The sequence below is a fragment of the Vicia villosa genome, unplaced genomic scaffold (genome assembly GCF_029867415.1).
Source record: "Vicia villosa cultivar HV-30 ecotype Madison, WI unplaced genomic scaffold, Vvil1.0 ctg.003570F_1_1, whole genome shotgun sequence".
NCBI classification, from domain to species: domain Eukaryota; kingdom Viridiplantae; phylum Streptophyta; class Magnoliopsida; order Fabales; family Fabaceae; genus Vicia; species Vicia villosa.
The window spans coordinates 166515-182117 of NW_026706239.1; positions in this window are offsets into that span (position 1 = coordinate 166515).

Consider the following 15603-nt stretch of genomic DNA (forward strand, 5'->3'; position numbering starts at 1 on the left):
GAGCACAACAAATGCATTTTCTCAGGTGGTTCAAGTTCATGGTTGTGATCTAATACCGACTTTGTGATTTTCCACACCCCTCCTTAACACACATTAAATCTCTTCATTGTACTTCAATTTGTTCTTAAATTTTGTCTTTCATAAGCCACTTCTCCTTGGGATTCATTATACTTAAATATTTTCTTGGAACAACAAAACTCTTTAAAATATGTGATTTATCTCTCATTATCATAATATAACTCTCTTCCCTTTCTTACAGTAAAACCTCTAATGAAGGAATGTGACTTTATCTTAGTTATTCACAACTTGATCAAGAAAAATTTCTTTACACCCATCTATTTTAACAGTTTGACATTCATTGATCTCCATTTTCTACTACAGATAATATAATCATCAATAAAAGTTAATAACAATAAATTCATACATTTTCTCCTATAGATAGTATAATCATCAATTAAAAATTAATAATAATAAATTCATACAGCTATGTTTTCAACAACAGAACAACTTAAATCACATTAACATTGAAATATATATGCTTAAGAGAGTAGAAAATTTGTAACAATAGGAAGTAGAATACAATTAGATAATTTGAGAAAAAAATCAAATAACAATTAGCAAGTATAGCATATAACATAGTCTTTGTTCTTCTACTTGGATCCCAATTTCATTTTACAATTTATGAAAGACGGACTATGCAATGATAAGATAGAAAAAAATAAGTATAGGTTTTGAGCAAAATTAAAATGGGAGAAATATGACAACATTGAAGAGGTTTTTCCGCAAAAATTTCACAGAAGATAGCGAACATGTTGAGCTCGGGCAACTATTTAATGCTATTATTTCTCAATTGAATTACCTCTTCCAAGTGTTATATTATTGATTTTTTAATTAGAAAAATTTTAGCGTAGTAACGTATGTATATCCTTTTTCTCAAAAGCATCGAATAGAAATATGACAATTAGTTAACTTTATTTAATTAAAATTTCAAAATAAAATAAATCTTCGAAAAGGTAATTCAATTGAGAAATCATAACATGCTTTAGTTCCTTTTCTTCATATATATCGATATTTAGTTTACTTTTTGTATGTGCATTTTTTTTCCTTTTTAAAAGGAAAAATATCTGCTATTAAAAATAAACAAAGGAAGGGCATAAGACATGGCTAATCAAGTACAAGATTACACCCCCACTTACAAGACATAAAATAGATCAAAACAAACACCTAAATTTAAATAAAAACAACCTACCACTACTAAAACTAAAATCAACTGTCATACCCTAATTTTTGACCCCCCTGAGATGACATATCTTTAGGATTTTCATCAGGTCAAAGCAAGTACCCAGAGCAGTCACTTCTTCATCTGGCATTTAATCGAGGATGCTCAAAAACAAGAAAACTCAGGCAAAGGATCAATCAATAGAAGGATTAGTCTCTAATACAATCATAAGACTCAAGAGCTTCATTATTTCACCTATGATTGATTAGACACCCAGTCATCTGAGTACAGGTTTACTCAGGTCACCAGACTAGGGTTTTTTAGCCTATCAAGGACTAAAATCAAGGATCACCTTTGGGAAACCCTAAAAAGCCCCAGGGGATCATTCAAAGACATCAATCATCTTCAAATAGCTCATATGACAAGATCCACTGGACATCACACCTCAATTCAAAGTCTACAATCATTATTTTCATATGGTCGACAATTAGGGTTTTTGACCTAATTCACCAGGATAGTTGACTTTTAATCAGAGGCATGGATCCAAAACTCAAGACATGATTCAAGAACCTCTACTACCTCAATATAACCCATTTACATCACTCATTTGAGGAGAAGATCTTGATTCTACACAAAAGTCCAAATTTTCACTTTATCAGGAAAAAGTCAACTATAAGGGTTCACCTTTGACTTTTAAGATTTTTTGTCAAACCATGAGTTTCAAAGATCAATATCATCAATATATGGATATTAAAGTCATTTGACCAAAGAAATTCAAAGAGATTCACCAAGGAGCAAAAAGTCGGGAATTAGGGTTTTTGAGGGCACTGTGGGAACTCAAAATTTCACCTACACAACTCAAATAACTTCCAACATGAAAGTTGTAGATCTTGCAAAATAAAACAACATCTTACAAAGGAACTTTTTTCAAAGGATCAATCATTTAAGAGTTTTGGAAATTTTGGAGTTTTAGGTCATAAACACTTAGAAATTTTTCTAAGTGTTTTAACCTAGTTTTCTTCCAACTTTGGCCTCATTTTTCACAAATTTGCCAAAGGATTTTGAAGAAACTCCAAACTAATTATTTGAAGTAGATGTTTAGGGCTTTCCAAATTGTGTTCAACCTTCTCCAAATTCATTTTGAGCTAAGAGTTATGCTTGTTCAAAGTTGGCCTCATGAAGTGAAATTATAGGTCATGCATCATTTTGGAACTTTGAAATTTTGTGCACATGACCTCAAATAAGGATGCTACACGACCCATAACACATCTGAAAACATACCATGCATTCATTTTCACCATGCCATGATAATTGAAGAAGATTCCTAAAACAAGAACATGTGATTATGTAATGATTACATTTGTGAATTTATGGCAAATTGATGAATCACCCAAGGAATCTTCTCACCAACCAATTAGAGCTCACTTTGCATCTGAAATGTTCCCCAAGATCAGATAGAATCAATGGATAGGGGAAGCTAGCCCGAAAATGCATCATTGCATTTAGGATCTTTTCAAAATTTCTTCTTGGCTAAGAAACCAAACTTCTTTCATTAAGCAAGCTCACCACAGCCAATTGATCTGCATTCATTTGCCTATAAATAGGAGGGCATACTTCAGTAGAAAAACACACCAAAGCGACCATATTCCTTGCTTTCTCTTTCTCTTCTCATGCTTATTGTTTTTCAAAGTTCTTTGGCAAGAAGAATCATTTTCTTCAAACCAGAGCTTATCTTTGGAAAGTAAGCATTCTAACATCTCAAGGGAGGTCATTTGAGGTGATCCAAGCACCTAGATCATTTCTGTAAGTGGAGGAACACCATTGTTGCTCTCACTTTGAAGCTGTTGCAGTTGAAGGTCCATAGTGCAATTCAGAAGGTTTCCAATCGAGCCAAGCATCCAGGCACGTTCCATAGGAGGTAGTGAAGCTGTTCAGATGGCTGCAGCTCATCTGTAACTCAAGAATCATCACTCTCCATGTTCACTTGAAGCTCAAATCGAGGGAGGTCCATCGAACAATTCAGAAGGATTGAGGTTACAACAAGCATTCAGTTAGCATCACTGAGTCCCAAGGAAGCTTTTGGGATCATTCATACAAGCCCAGTTGCTCTCTATCATCCTCACGACCTCCATTTTCAGAGGTAAGTTTCTGAACTCCACCTCTTTAATTTAAGCACTCTTTATGATATAGCTCGATTCTATCTTGTTCAGCATCATCAGAGGATTGAAAACCCTCTATCATCATTCATTTATTCATCTTGTTTGTCATTTAATTTCAAATTTAGGGTTCATGTGTTCTTAGAGTTCTCTGAGAAATTAGGTAGTTATAGCTAATATAAATAAATGTTAGTTACATATCTGAGTTCGTGAGGAAATTTAGAGCAAAATTGATGTTTACATCATGCCATTTAGTTGAGAAACCAGAGAGTTAGAAATTTGAGAATTTGAGGGCTTGAGGAAGAAGACGACCATGGCTGTGGCGCGCAAAAATTCAAATCCAAGGGCAGGGTTTATTTTATTTTGAGTAGTATGCGTTTTACAAACGAATTCATCGTTTGCCCTAGTGGCCTCACATACGCCCTTAGTCTCCTCATGCCTCAAGTCTGGGGTTCGAATCCCCCTCGCCCCAGACTTTTTGATTCTTTTATTTTTCAATGATTTACCACTTGTTTTAAAATATAACCAAATGGGTGTGTGTCATTGTCACTAAGCGCGCGTTGGCTCAGTGGTGTTGTTTTGGGCTGGTAATATAAAGGGCGTGAGTTCAAACCTGGTTGGTGACAAAACCCTATTTTTTACCACTTTTTTCCATTTGATTTCTTCACAACTTCAACCAATTATTTAACCTATCAAATTAATTTATTTTCACTTCATTTTTCACACACTTGTCATTTAATATATCTATTTTGTGAATAATCAAAAAATCATAAAAAATATTATTTATTTCATGTATTTTAATTAGGTTTAAAATAGTATGTTTTTAAGTGTTTTCTTAAATACTTTAAATATATATTGTCATTTTATTTTAACCTATTTTGTGAATAAGCTCATGATAAAACCCTATTTGTTTAAGTCCTAATTAGGCATAGATCTTTATTCTTTACCTTAATTAAGTTGACTTTTGTCAATTTTCAAAGTTATTACCAGTCTCCGATTAAACGGATGATTAAGGTTTTCAAACAACAAAACCTTATACCATTTCAAATCATTTTCAAACTGCTTTTGTAACCAGTACTGTAAAGTACTGGGCCTCTAATAGAGTGTAAGTCCCAAACACCTTCTCTTCTTAGCTTGTTTTCAAAACTGTATTTTCAAAATCTTCTTTCTGTTTTCAAAACATTCTTCTGGTATTTGAAGGGCATTATTCCCGGTGAAACTCTTCAGATACCTATGTGACCTTTGTCCATCTTCACTTCTTCTGTTTTCAAAAACCATTAACTGTTTATCATATATATATTCAACTGTTATCCACCAATTACTGTTGAGGCTCTGTACATACTTCTTCAAAGGCCTCCACTCCATCCAGGTTAGGCTTTACAAGCTTTCAATTTACAGTCTTTATTTAAATTACTGTCAAATATGAACTGTGCATATATATTAGTTTAGAACTACGTTTGAGTATAAACCTTAGGACAGTTAAACTATATATATATTATAGGAATATGACCTAGGATTGAGAATGTCTTCCCGGTGAAGGCTCTTTCCTAATTAGAGATCTGTAGTTCAAACCCCCAAGATGAATTATTCCCGGTGAAACATCTTGGCAAAAACCTTAGAATCCAAAAATATAGGACACATCCACCTAAAGAGGAATTATTCCCGGTGAAACCTCTTACCCATTTGCTTAGAGCCAAAATAAGTTCAAAACTACATAGCTTTCTCTTGTGCTATAACAAGGACCCTCGATTAGCCTCCTCTTGGGCTTTGTACAAGGACCCACAGGCTTCTTAAAAGCATTTCCAGCTTCCTCTTGAGCTTGTATACAAGGACCCATCAGGTTTCTTATAAACATAAGAACAGGTCTTTAGTCACCTCTTAACATACCCTGGTGAGTTTCTTCCAATTTAAACCAGATTTCAAACAAGCTAAGTTTGTCTCAATTTCACATTGAGTACACCTTTTGGAATGAGAGACATGGACAGTCTCTGTCACCCTTATCTTCATCAATCTTCCTTAGTAGAGTCTAGGATCTATGTGTGCTTATCCTCAAAGTGTCAGCCTTCATCTTGGGCTTTAAACAAGAAGTCTCCACTAGATAATCTTTCTGCCAATCATCTTAACAAAATCCATGGAAAGGGTTAGCCTCCAAAATCATTCTTTCATTTTAATAAAATTCCCTGGAAAGGGTTAGCCTCCAAAGTCAATTAATAAAAATCTGTTTAAAATGTCAAAACCCCTGGAAAGGGTTAGCCTCCAATATCAGTCTTTCAAAACCAAATATTCATTCTCTTAGGAGATAATTTCCCCAAAAGAGTCAAAACCCCTGGAAAGGGTCAGCCTCCAAAAACATGATAAAGTCAGTCTTTTAACAGACAAATTCACCAGCTGAGTTAAAATCCCTGGAAAGGGTTAGCTTCCAAAGAAAAACAGTCTTTTAATAAATAAAATCTCCTCAGTAGAGTCAATACGAACAAAAACAGTTAGCCTCAACCTTGGGCTTCATACAAGGCACCCAAACAATAAAACTCCCCTGTCAAGAGTCAGCCTCAACCTTGGGCATTGTACAAGGCAGATAATAGAGTCTCCCCAGTGAGTTCTTCATCATTCAGTAGCCACAACCTTGGGCTTTGTACAAGGCAGATTAAACCATATGTTGTCAAAGATTCCTAACACCTAGAATCTTTTCCCCATAGAGTCATCCACACTCAGTTTACTTAAGAGTCCGCCACAACCTTGGGCTTTGTACAAGGCAGAAAATAATGTTTTCCCTAGCTAGAGTCAGCCTCAATTCTGGGCTTTGTACAGAACACCAAATAAAAATCCATCAAATAAACACTCTCCAAATAGAGTCAGCCTCAATTCCGGGCTTTGTACAGAACACAAAAATACCCTGTAATTAATCCTCAATGGAGTCATCTCCCAGAGTCAATAATAATTAATAAATCAATCAAAAAGCCTCAAGCTTGGGCCTCATACAAGCCAGCTAAAGTCAAATCTTTTATACAGTAGATAGACATAGCTTATCTCTATAGAGAGATATTTTTACTACTCTACCACATTCAAACAAACAAACATTACACATTTTAATTTCAATCAAAGTCTCCCATTTAGGACTATGAAAGACATGCTCTGGCACATCCCCAGACTTGTACACTTTCCCTAATTTGGACGAGCATCTTTCTTTCATTCAAGAGATACTAGCATACTTGCAAACACACAAGTAAGGTCACTCTCTTAATGAAATGAATCCAGTTATTCTGTCACTCTTTCAAAAATGTTTGTGGTAGAATAGTACAAATATCTCTCTGTAAAGATGATTTCTTGTCTCTTTATTGTAAACAGAGATTTAATTCAAAGCTTCAACCTTGAGCTTCAAGCAAGGCACCCAAAAACAATTAATAATTAATTAGTTCCCCGAACTACATTAAGCTCTGACTTCCACTAGGGATATGTAGGCATGAGGTTCACAAGGAATCTCAGCAAGCTAATAAAATACCAAAAATAGTCAGTCTGTCTGTCTGTCTTTCTTTTATTCAATTCAATTCCTTCTCCTAACACAAAGGAGAAACTTTCCCAATAATCATTAGCAGCACAAACACATTTAGACACAGAGAAGGTTCCTGTAGAGTACTACAGATATGTAGGGTGTTTAAACACTTTCCTATGTATAACCGACCTCCCGGACTCCAGAATTTCTAGTCTAGGTGAACCCCCCACACTTAGCAAACTCCTAGGGTTTAGTTGAGATCTTTTTTCCCCTTTCCTACTCGTAGGACAAATAAGAAAGTTCGTGTGATATTGTAGGAAGAACTGAAATAAAATTCATCCCACCACGGGCGCATTCTCCTTCCAAATTTCGCGTGAAGGGTCTAGCGTGCCGTCCTCCCAAGTGAAACGGGGAGGTAAAAAAAATGACACCACAGTAAAAATGGCGACTCTGCTGGGGATATAAGTGTTAAAAACCTTGGTTTTTCATCCAAACCAATGGTTGACCTGTTGCTCGTCCAGCCCCAATGAGGAATTAGGGATGCCAAATTCCCCCTCAAACAAGAGAAGTCCTGCCTAACCTCTGTGTCATTTCATGTGTTTGCTGCATTTATATTTGTTTATTCTGTATCGGGAAAGGGCTTGATTCCCCCTTGTGGTGAGAAATCCTATACCCGGATTTGAGTGCAACATAAGATAGGATAGAGGATGTCTTCCCGGTGAAGACCCTCTAATCTTGGTTCACAATTCTACTCTTGGGATTTGCCTGGCTGGTTGTGATTAACTGCGCCACTGCATTCCGAGACTGATTTGTACCAGGAGGACCTAGAAATACATTAACCCCACTTAAAGCCTTTTGTTAGGACGTAGAGCGGTGATTACGGAAGTAATTGTCACGCAGATACTACACTCAGAGAAAACTCTCTTATAGATACCAATCAACGTATCTTTAAGGTTGAGCAAAAACTCTGAGACCCCTAGAACCCGTTCTACAGGTACAAAAATCCTTAACCTTAGTTTACCATTGGGGCGGGGTTTGCGTTTTGACTTCATGACCACTATACCCTTCTGTGCCATGTTTGTTTAAAAACTCTTGTGTGTGCATTCATGCATTCATGCATTCATGCATCATTCATTAATAACAACTAAAAACAAAAAGAGTCTTTTTCGAGTCGTTTTTCAAGGAAACTAAATAACGAACGTTTTGAACTTCAGAGAAAGAGAGAAACGGAGAAAGGACTTAAGGATCTATACCATGGATTACGGAAGAAAGAGAGCTAGGAAATACACCTTCAAGATTCCCCAGGTCGAGGAACTGGGAAAGCTCGGAAAACTGGTGGTCAACCCCCAGGCTTTCAAGGAGAAGTATGGAAAACTTCTGCCTTTGCTCAATACCAACATTATGGATGGAATCGTTCCCACCTTGGTACAGTTTTACGATCCAATGTATCACTGCTTCACCTTTCCAGATTATCAGCTCATGCCTACGTTGGAAGAGTACTCTCGTCTGATTGGAATACCCGTGTACGCGCAAGATCCGTACTCCGGTTTGGAAAAGAATCCTGACGACATTATCATTGCTGCAACTACTCCTTTGAACGTAGTCGACATCAGAACTCATATGGTGAGTAGAGGAGGAATTCAAGGATTTCCCTCCAAATTCCTGTTTGATCAAGCTCGGTACTTCGTCAGCATCCAAGATATGAGCGCTTTTGAGGAAATCTTGGCTTTGCTTATCTACGGATTGTTTTTGTTCCCTAACATTAACGATTTCGTCGACATCAACGCAATTAAGATCTTCTTAATTGGAAATCCAGTTCCAACCTTGCTCGCGGATGCTTATCACTCTGTGCATTCAAGAAACCTGCAGCGAGGAGGATTAATCACATGCTGCGTACCGTTGTTATACGAATGGTTCGTTTCGCACCTACCAAAGTCCAGCACTTTCTGGAATATGAGGGATGGCCTTTACTGGTCACAGAAAATCATGTCCCTCACTCATACGGACATTGAGTGGTGTAGTCCTGACAACGACGAAACCAAGATCATCTTCAGTTGCGGAAGTTTTCCCAACATACCCCTTATTGGAACTAAGGGAGGAATCAGTTACAATCCAGCTTTAGCCCGTCGTCAATACGGCTATCCCATGAAAAATATACCAAGTAACATCCAATTGGAGGGTCTGTTCTTCAAGAACATCGACGATCATGGCAACATGCTGAAGAAGGAAATTGTCCATGCCTGGCATCTTGTTCACAAAAGGGAGAAGATTGTTAGGAAAACATCTTTGCATCTCCCTAGATCCTTACCTTCAATGGGTACGCGTCAGGGCATTCAAGCTCAGGATGCCATATCAACATCAAGAACCTATTCCCCTGAAGGAACCAATTTACCTTTTCTCCACCGATGTTGAAAAATTACAAGCGGCATTAAACAAGGTATGCCAAGAAAGGAATGCTTGGAGGAACAAGTATCGAATCGTCAACACGGAAAACGTTGAGATTCATAACATCCTAAGAAGGAAGGATGAGTTACTTGAAGTACTCGATCGACAAGTGTTACAAACGTCACTTTCTCATCATATCCCTCCTGCTTCCTGGATCATCGATCAACTCACGTCAGAAAACGCTCAGCTCAAGAAACAGAAGAAGATGTTAGAACGTGAAGTCAACTCATCATCAAAGTTTTAGAGTCCTTTCTCTCGGTTTCTCTGTATTTCCCTTTTCAAAGTGTGTAAAAAACGGCGTTTTTGCTTAATTAATAAAAGTTTGATGTTTCATAACGTAATTATGATGTTTCCTTGAAAAATATTAACTTAATTGCATATCATACATCGCTTTAGTCGTACACACTGACACGAGAATTGTCGCGGATCTAATAGTCACTTTCCTTTCTCCAGAAAGAGAGGAGGAGAAGGAGGTGAACCAAGACTTTCAAGCTGTCTCATCCATACAACACTCGTTCAAGTCGCAAGAAAAGAATGGAAGACTTTGAGCAAGAGAATGAAGAACTCAGAGAAGAGATTAATACTCTCAAAGGTACTGTTGAAAGACTCAATAGTATGGTAGAAGCCCTGGTAGTTGCGGAGAATCGACCAACGCCAGAAGAACCGCAAAGGACTGTGGTTTCCGAGATTGTTTCTACTCCTATTCCTCAGTATACCATGCCGCCTGATCGACCTTGGGGCATGCCGTATAACTTTACTCCAGAAGGGTACATACCCCCAGTTTCTGAAGTTCCAAGAGCTACAATGGAGATACAACCACCGGAGGGTTACAAACCTCTGGAAATTGAAGTTCCAAGAGCAACGACAATGGGTTTCACACAACAGAATGCTGAGATTCCAAGATCTGCTGTCATGGCTTCTCCACAGCCCATTATGCATACTTTTCCCCCGCAGGGCGGACAAGTATATCATCACGCTCCCAGTGAGAACGCTGGCGTGTATGAAAGATTGGACGAGTTCCAGGAACAGTTTCTGCAAATGCAGAAGGAACTCAAGACTCTTCGAGGACAAGATCTATTTGAAAAGAATGCTGCAGACCTCTGTCTGGTTCCAAATGTTAAGATTCCTCACAAATTCAAAGTACCAGATTTCGAGAAGTACAAAGGGAATTCATGCCCACAAAGTCACCTCGTAATGTACGCTCGAAGAATGTCAACTCAGACTGATAATCAACAATTACTCATTCATTATTTTCAAGACAACCTGACTAGTGCTGCACTCAAATGGTACATGAACTTGGACAGTTCAGAGATCCGCACTTTTCGAGACCTCGGAGAGGCCTTCGTCAAACAGTATAAGTACAATCTGGATATGGCTCCCGACAGAGATCAACTCCGGGCCATGACTCAAAAGGATAGAGAAAGCTTCAAGGAATACGCTCAGAGATGGCGTGAAGTTGCTGCTCAAATTTGTCCACCACTTGAAGAGAAAGAAATGACAAAAATCTATCTCAAAACTTTGAGTCCATTTTACTACGGACGAATGGTTGCAAGTGCACCAAGTGACTTTACCGAGATGGTAAACATGGGTGTACGTTTAGAAGAAGCAGTTCGAGAAGGACGCCTGAACAAAGAACCAGAATCTTCTATTGGTCCAAGGAAGTATGGAAGTTCTTTCCAGAAGAAAAAGGATCAAGATGTCAGCAATGTCTTGCACAAAATCAAGAAGAAATTTCAACCTCAAATTGCAACAATAACTCCGGTTGTTAACTCAGCGCCAGCTTATCAACCTCAGGTCTCGCAACAACAAATTCAACAAAGGTCGCAGCAACCTCAGCAGCAGGTTCGACCTCCAAATTACAACAATCGGGCTCCAAGGTATCCTGCCTTTGACCCCGTACCAATGCCGTATGCAGAATTATTTCCAACATTACTGGCAAAAGGACTCATTCAGACAAGAAGTCCTCCAAATCCTACAAACAGTTCCTCACCATGGTATAAGGCTGACCAATCTTGTCCCTATCATCAGGGGGCACCAGGTCACAATATTGAGAACTGTTTCCCTTTCAAGATTGACGTCCAACGATTAGTGAAGAGCGGAATGCTATCCTTCAAAGATACTAATCCAAACGTCCAAGCAAATCCTTTGCCGCAGCATAAAGAAGCTTCAGTAAATCTGATAGATCAACACCCCAACGTCATTCAAATCTACGACATTCGTCAGATAGGGGAAAATCTTGTCAAGATGCACGCTAAACAAGCTGGGTACGGTCATGTACCACCTCACAACTATTTCACATGCGAAATTTGTCCAAAGAATAATCAAGGATGTGCCGTAGTTCAAGCTGCATTACAAGAACAAATGGACTTAGGATGGATTCAACATATCCGAGTCAGAACTGAACATGACATCAAAATGGTTCAAGGATGTCCAGGAGAATACAAAATCTACAAAGTTGAAGATCTTGAAGGATCGGTAGTCAGGTTCCATAAAACTTTAAATGGACTTGCCTACTTTGGAACGGATTTCCATCCTTACAGTAGATGCAGAATATGTCGAAGAAATTCACAAGGATGTTTGCGTGTTCGCAACGACATTCAAAAGCTGATGGATGACAATACCATTACTGTTCTTGCCAACAGAGAAGATGATGAAGTCTTTACCGTATCTCCTCAAATTAAGCAAGTTGAACCAATGCAAGTTAAGTATGATAGCAGGAAGACAGCAGTTGCTCCGTTAGTCATCTACTTACCAGGTCCTGTACCGTATGAGTCCAGCAAGGCTATACCATACAAGTACAATGCTACATTCATTGAAAATGGTAAGGAAATACCATTACCGTCTGTTGTCAACATTGCTGATGTCAATCGAGTCACCAGAAGTGGACGAGTCTTCAACAGAACAACAGAAAATGTGGAGAAACCTTCGGAGGAAGTACCACATAGGCAAAACAATCATCCGACTAATGCTGTTCAAGCGAAAGAAAATGATGAGATCTTGAAGTTAATCCAGAGGAGTGAATACAACATTGTAGATTAATTACTACATACTCCGTCTAGGATTTCTGTCCTTTCCCTGCTATTGAGTTCTGAAGCTCATAGGGAAGCTCTACAGAAAGTTTTAGAACAAGCTTTCGTAGAACCAAGTGTTACTATAAGCCAATTCAACAACATCGTTGCCAACATTTCCGCCGGAACTAACCTAAGTTTCTGTGACGAAGATCTTCCTAAAGAAGGAGTGGACCACAATCTTCCACTTCACATCTCAGTTGGCTGCATGAGTGATGTACTCACAGGAGTCCTAATAGACAACGAATCCTCTCTCAACGTCATGCCTAAATCAACATTGTCAAGATTATCTTTCGAAGATTACCCTCTAAGAAAAAGTCATGTCATCGTCAAAGCATTTGATGGATCAAGAAAGTCAGTTTTCGGAGAAGTGGATCTTCCTATAACTATTGGACCTCAGACGTTCAAAATCACTTTCCAAGTTATGGATATCCCAGCGCAATACAGTTGTTTGCTAGGTCGCCCATGGATTCATGAGGCTGGGGCAATTACTTCAACACTTCATCAGAAACTGAAGTTCATAAGAGATGACAAATTGGTAACCGTATATGGAGAACGAGCTCTGATCGTCAGCAACCTGTCATCATTCTCCGACATAGAACCAAAAGAAGTTGTTGGAACTAAATTCCAAGCACTTTCCTTAGACAAAGGAAAGGAGAAAGCAGCATCTATTTCTTCCTACAGAGATGCAATCCAAGTTGTAAAGGATGGCACTACTAGTGGTTGGGGGCACATTAATATTCCTACCAACAACAAGAACAGAACAGGAGTTGGATTCTTTCCAACATCATCAAAGACTATTCCAGGACTTGAGGTAGTTCTTCCAATTCAAGAAACTTTCTGCAGTGGAGGTTTTCTTCAACCTGTTCAACAAACAGTCAATACCATCGGTACGGAAAACACCGATGAAGAGGAATGGTTATCCTATCTTAACAGAGCAGGATACATCTCCTTACCAGAGTCTGATTCACCTTGCTGTTATCCGACTAAAGGATCTGAAAGTAAGACTCAACCAAGCAGTGATGAAGTTACTGACAGCTTCACCACCAGAAGTCATGGTTCATCAGAAGAAGTTCCTCCTATCCCCGAAGAGACTTGGGATACATTAGGAGAACCAAGCGGAAAGTTCGACTACATGGTGAAATACTCCGCTCCTGAAAGCTCAAAAACCTCTTTGGAAGATATCGTTCCAACTGGATGGAACAGTGATTTTGAGTACCTCTCTCAGCCAAAAGAGATATATAACCCTTGCTATTCATCATCATCGACTGGTGAAATCATCATTGAGGATTATATCCCCAAGTCACCTTCCGAGGCTACGGATCTAGAGTTCACATATCTAGTCAATGCCATCTTGGGAGAAGAGCAAGACCAAAATACAGAAGAGGATGATGTCGAAAGTGTCTCCGACAACGAGTCTCTCCATTCAGAAGATTGGAAGTTTCCTCAAAAGAAAGTCCGACATACTCCACTTGGAAATGGGTATGCTCACACCGCTCAGTCTGCTGAAGTAGAAGAAGATCGTCTGAGTGTTGCAAAGACAGTGGTTGGTAAATCAAGACCTACCACAGGCCAGCTTAAGCCTAAGGTTCCAGATTACTTAGTGCACAATGGGGTTCGCCACTATTGGACAGCTGTTGAAGTTACAACTGTTGTTCGCACTCCTAAGTAGGAACTTTCACCGTTATTTTGTCCTCTCACCATAGCCCAGGGTGAAGAGATGTTTCATAGGGATTCGCATTTTACTATTTCTTAGGAAAATGTCCCTCTTTGCTTCGCCCAAAGCAATAGAGTTTTGTTTTATAGGGTCTTTGTTTCAAGAAATGACTGTCAATAAATAAAAATGTCATTCTGTTCCTTCGTTTAGTTTTCCCTTTTCTTTTTTCGGAAATTGGTAATCCTAAAAAACACCCTTAAAAAACATCAAAATATTCCATTAACTGCATACACCGAGTCTTCCCTCGTTGTCTAAATAAAATTTATCACACATATGCAGATTAATCATAAATACCCCGTTGAAACGTGCGACCGTATGACTTCTCCAAGCTTTGAGTTTCCTGTATTCGAGGCAGAGGAAGAAGAAGACGAAGAAATATCAAAGGAAATTTCACGATTACTTCAACAAAAGGAAGAGGTCATTCAGCCATACAATTAGCCTCTAGAGATCATTAACCTTGGTTCCGATGGAAACAGAAAAGAAGTTAAGATTGGAGCTTCGCTCAGTTCAGAGATCAGAGAGAGTTTGATACAGCTGCTCAAAGAATTCTCAGATGTCTTCGCTTGGTCTTATCAAGATATGCCAGGGTTGGATACCAGTATAGTGGAGCATCACTTGCCATTAAAAGCAGAATGCCCTCCGGTCAAGCAAAAATTGAGGAGAACTCATCCGGAGATGGCCATGAAAATCAAAGAGGAAGTTCAAAAGCAGATCAACGCAGGTTTCCTCGTCGCTTCAGAATACCCTCAGTGGTTAGCCAATATTGTTCCCGTTCCTAAGAAAGACGGAAAAGTCCGCATGTGCGTCGACTACAGGGATTTGAACAAAGCTAGCCCTAAGGATGATTTTCCTTTACCACATATTGATATGTTGGTAGACAGTACAGCAAAATCCAAAGTTTTCTCATTCATGGACGGATTTTCAGGATACAACCAGATCAAAATGGCACCTGAGGACATGGAAAAAACAGCTTTCATCACCCCCTGGGGCACGTTCTGCTATCGCGTTATGCCTTTTGGACTAAAGAACGCAGGGGCAACTTATCAAAGGGCCATGACTACGCTTTTCCACGACATGATGCATAAAGAAGTGGAAGTTTATGTGGACGACATGATTGCCAAATCAGAAAATGAAGAAGATCACATACAAAATCTGACAAAGTTATTTCAACGCTTACGGAAGTTTCAGCTTCGCCTGAACCCCAACAAGTGTACCTTTGGTGTCTACTCAGGAAAACTCCTTGGTTTCATCGTCAGCAAACGAGGAATTGAAGTAGATCCAGACAAAGTCAAGGCAATTCAAGAAATGCCTTCACCCAGAACCGAGAAACAAGTTAGAGGATTTCTTGGACGTCTGAATTACATCTCGAGATTCATATATCTCATGACTGCAACTTGCGCTCCTATTTTCAAGCTTCTACGGAAAAATCAAAGTTGCGTCTGGACAGACGATTGTCAGAAAGCGTTCGACAACATTAAAGAATATCTGCTCGAACCACCCATTTTGTC